Below are 5024 nucleotides of genomic sequence, written 5' to 3'. Positions count from 1 at the left end.
CACACTATGATCTCAGAACAAAGAGCTACAAGACGAAATCAAACAACACAGTTTAAAAAATAAATTTTAGCATATTGGAAAAAAAAACATAACAAAGATAAAAAATAAACTTCAGCATATTGAAATTTGAAATAAAACATATAAAACAAAACAAAGGTGAAAAATTGGTGCTAAAACTTATTTCTATTCACCCCCACCCCACATACCCACACACACATAGACACATCTTTATATATATATATATATATAATAGCAATCCCTTTTCAAGCTCTCTGAGGCTGTCCACCTAAGCAAATCTTAAGTACCCTAGGGGGGATTAAGTACCCAGGGGTTGTTTCGCAAAATCAGGACTAAATTTCGAAAAATCAGGACTAAATTTTATTCCTATCTTACATTACCTATCTTTTAGAAAATAAGCTCTTTTTGGACACACATCTATATATCTACATACTTACAAGATTATTTTGGATTCGCAAAATCAGGACTAAATTTCGAAAAATCAGGACTAAATTTTATTCCTTCTAAGTTACCTATCTTACATTACCTATCTTTTAGGAAATAAACTCATTTTGGACACACATCTATATATGGATGTTGCTACTGTCAGTACCACTTATTGGTAGGGATTGCTTCACAAACACTTCCTCCCTTTGGGGGCAGTTTGCATCTGAAGAATTATTAGCGAGCATGACACCCGCAGAAATGAGTCCCGCACCGGCAACTACCATCCGAAGGTAATGTTCCAAGGGTGGGCGGTAATCAGAAGTGATGGTTCTGAATGTTTCCCTCACAAAATTGCAATCTTGAAGACCAAGCAAGGGCAGGGCAGAGTGATCGAGGGCATAACTCACGTTCACAGCTGCTACTAACGGTGTATAGAAGTCTTTTCCTCCCTTTGGGGGCGGTTTGCATACATAATCCAGAGAATTAGGCAGAGCATGACACCTGCAGAAATTAGTCCCAGACCAGCAACTACCATCTGGAGGTAATGTTCCAAGGGTTGGGCAAGAATCGAAGTGATGGTTCTGAATGTTTCCCTCACGAAATTGCAATCTTGAAGACCAAGCAAGGGCGGGGCATAGTGATCGAGGGCATAACTCACGTTCACAGCTGCTACTAATGGTGTATAGAAGTCTTGGGTTATCCTCCCAGCAGTGGTGCAAAAACCTGATGACGATGTTACGCATGTGTAGTTTTGCCACACCTGAAATTTTGTATAGAAGCCAGACAAATGGAATTAATCAAAACTGATACCCTTTTTATAGTTTCTTCTCCTGGATTAATGTTAATTATTCATCAACACTAAAGCAGCTTGAGAAAAATAAGTTTGGTAGCTAAAAGTTCATGTAGACATATCGACGATGCATTTGAAAATGACACCTCTTGAGCTCCACATTGTCGATCATTAAGCTCATAGTCAAATGGGGAACAAAGAGGTGGTATCAACAGCCCAGACTGATTATAGTAGTTAATGGCCCGAGGAGACGGATCTGTGTTGGCATAGGAGTATATTGCCGTGTGGAATTATCAACCCATTCTTCCATGGCCATACAAGTGTCCGTGAATGCACTGGAAAACAACAACAACAACAACAACAACAACAAAATCATCATATTTCTTCAGCAGTTATCCTATGCATACAAACGTCAAAGTGGAGGCAACGTTTTAAACGACCCTGCGTATATCACAAAAGCTCTAATGGTGAACAGAAAACAAAGCATGCTAAATAGTGATCCTGTTCATAAGGGAAAGCATCTGCATACATGCACCAAGACCCAAGATACTCAAGGGGACACCTGGTCATAATAAAAAACAAAGCCAACCATCAAACTGAGGGATATGCAATGAAACTCATAACAAATAAGAAAACAAAAGTTACCAAGTAGGTAAAAACTCAAAATATCCATGTACTCAGCAGGTCTTATATGAAAATCACAATTTGAAATATACAATCATTTATAAGTTAAATTATATGCCAATGGAAAAAAATTACTAATTACCAATCGGCAGCCACAAGGTGTCTCAAAAGAGGCACCAAATTTGTTAGAACTTTCACAGACAGGGAGACATAACATTTAATCCCTCGGAGCAGCAACAAAGTAGTACTTATGCAAACCAACCATTTTATGCAATCCTCCAATACATGATATGGCATTTGGAGTAGGACTTTCTAAGCTGAAAATATTTCAGAATTGAAACTTTCTTATTGTAGACAAATGAAAAAGGGGGGGGGGGGGTGATTTTACTTACAAGTGAAGTGGGCTGACTTGGAGAAGATGAGAATCAGGGGAAGGAAGTGAAGGAAGGAGGTCAGGTGCAATGAAAACGGGAAAAGCTTTGCGTGTAGAGAGAAGAAGAGATGGTGTTTCAATAGGTGTTGGGCAGTTTCCTAGCTGTAAAAATCCTACCCTTGCTCTTCCAATACCATTGCTACTGTTACTTAATGCTTTCACTGTAAACTTCGTTCTCTTCTTCTTATTATTCTCCTTTTGTGCTCTTCCAGTATCACACTACTATTGAAGTTTTCAAAGCCATGAAAGAAAGTGAGGAACGAATTACCTCCATAGCTGACACAAACAAAAAAAAATCCGTCTTTAAATTAAATGAACTGACACCACGACCCATTTTTTAGCGTCTCTTCTTTGTTAACCCAAAACGCCAAAAAAAGGAACACCAATTTTTTTTTAAAAAAATGTGAGGCCGGTTAAAAGATAAATTAGGTCTTGATGCGTACTCACAAGAACAACATCAATTAAAAAAAAAAAATCTTTAATAAAATATTATACGTCACCTTCAACTTGTAATGGGGGAACCGCGTACGGATAAGAGAAACAAAGCTTATAATCCCTTTCCCGATCATTAAATCATATGAAAATAAAAATTGAAAATTAGTTTTCCTAAATTTGTCAAATAAAACCCTAAAAAGAAAATTCGGTACTTGAAACAAATTTTTTGTTTTACTTACCTAGTCCAGATGAGAGAGAGAGAGAGAGAGTATGTGGGGAGGCGAAGGTAAGTGGTGGGGAAGAAGAACAAGGAATAATTGAAAACTATTTTTCGGGCGAGTGTATGTCTGAGCAAGACCAATTTTTTGGGCCATAAGCCATGGTCAAAACGCGTGGATGTTAATCTACAGCAAAAAAAAAGTCTTACTCGACGGTTTTACTCGTAGTTGCCACCCACTGCCCAAGTAACAGGTAAACCGTGGGTAATGGTATTTAAGTAGGCTTAGGAACTGAAAACTATTTCCTACTGTCAATAATCGTGGGCAAAGTAGCAAGGACCGGGCAGCCGTGGGCAAGAGTCCATTTTCTTGTAGTGCTTGATGACTTTTTGCTCGATTGGTTTAGTTACTTTGAAGTGGTTAGTGCTTTTTTTTTTAAAACATTTGGTTGTTATTGACATTGAATTTATTAAATATTAGGCTTGAAGAGCCAAAATGTTATTACATCGCCTCTTTATATTACAAGTTAATGAACCTCAACTTATACTATCTTTCTTTATTTACAAAAGTATTTGATATATTGCATATGTATAAAATTATGAGAAAAGAGCATGTTGATGGAAAACTAAGTGATTCCCGATTTAATAATCCTAAGGGTGTTCAACATTGATGATAAAGAGAACGATAGAGTCACAGACACAACGCTTGATTTAATATGTCATATACTACACGAGACAGGTTGTTGTTACCTTAGACAATTTGCAGGAATTCGGATTTTAGAATTTAGAATTTTTTATATGTTGCTTGCAGGTGTGACAACAAAACTGGAGGAATATCCTAATGGTGTTACTAATCTGTTGGGGTTTGTATGATTTCTAAAAGAATTCACTAGAAGGAGGGCTCCAAGCATTCCATTAACTAGGTGATGAATGTAATAAATTATATATGTTTTTTTCAATCATGGTTTATGAACATATTTTCCTAAAGGTATTTTTAGTTTCCAAGAGTTCTAACACTTTTCAATTGAGGTAATTGTTTTTTCTCCTTATTGAAGGTTAATAGTATTTATGTTGTTATGCCAATCGTCATGTAAATTCTAACTTTCCATGCCATTTCCATCATAAAGGTAAATGATTCCAATAATTTAGTTTATTCCCCAATTTTCTTTAACCTGTTAAATGCATTTTGTTTCTCGAAGTAATTGTTAAAAAATAAACTACATATAGAATTTCGTACATAGACAATGTAATAGACCATGCATAGCATGCCCTATGATGAAGGAAAGTTCGTAGTAATTAAGTTCACTAGCTACAATACTGCACTGTTGAGATCTCCTTTGGGTGAAAACTTCAAAAGTGTTCCAGAAGTAAATTCCTAGGCAACCTAAGGATTCGGGGTTAAGACAACTTCAAGGGACGTGGTAATTTATTTATAGTGAATCACTAGATATGAAAGATACAATAGTCGACTTTGGAAAGTAATAAGAAGACTTGGTCTGATTTCATTTCATTCCTTATCCTTAGCTCATTATACAAGTTTGGATTGTAAACGGGATTGAAACTCATAGGTCATGGGCAGATAGGCTTCCAAGATGAGGCTCTTAGTAATTAACTATTTGTCTTTATGAGTTTTTTGTTTCTTTCTTCGTTCTAAATATTCAATCACTTGATTTTGCTTTCATTCTCATTAGATTCCTCACTACATAGGTTATGTTGTATCTACTACATGCTTCCATTAGCCATGTACTCCTCTCTCTGGCCATTCACTACTTGGTTATTTAACATTAATTTTAAGATGAAGGAGGCTTCACTTAACATATTTGAGGAGATTATTATAGTGCCAACCCAAACATCGTCTTGGCCGTGACACTTTCTACTAATTTATTGAGGTATTTTTTTTTAATCTTTCATTAAACTCTCTCTCTCTCTCTCTCTCTCTCTCTCTCTCTCTCTCTCTCTCTCTCTCTCTCTACATGCTTTTGTTTAGTAAGATGTGACAGTTAATGATTTGGACTAATGGTACCAGTTAATACTAACTCAAACTATCGTTTAAACTATCCCTCTTGCAACGTCAAACATGT

At 36.3% G+C, this 5024-nt stretch overlaps 1 long non-coding RNA gene across 2 annotated transcripts; it reads right to left on the bottom strand.

The window, feature by feature from the left end:
• Positions 1–689: 689 nt before the first annotated feature.
• LOC147515311 (uncharacterized) lies at positions 690–3093 on the bottom strand. Of its 2 annotated transcripts, XR_015213412.1 has the most exons (4): positions 2966–3093; positions 2792–2847; positions 2251–2567; positions 690–2175 (listed from the first exon to the last, which is right to left on the bottom strand). It is a non-coding gene; the product is annotated as an uncharacterized LOC147515311 (long non-coding RNA). The 2 variants fall into 2 exon arrangements; XR_015213411.1 differs by having other exon boundaries at positions 690–2567.
• Positions 3094–5024: the final 1931 nt, after the last annotated feature.

Source organism: Coptis chinensis, chromosome 2, assembly GCF_015680905.1.
Source record: "Coptis chinensis isolate HL-2020 chromosome 2, ASM1568090v1, whole genome shotgun sequence".
Taxonomy (NCBI): domain Eukaryota; kingdom Viridiplantae; phylum Streptophyta; class Magnoliopsida; order Ranunculales; family Ranunculaceae; genus Coptis; species Coptis chinensis.
Note: the sequence above shows the minus strand (reverse complement) of the source record. Positions and strands in the feature narration are given on the sequence as shown.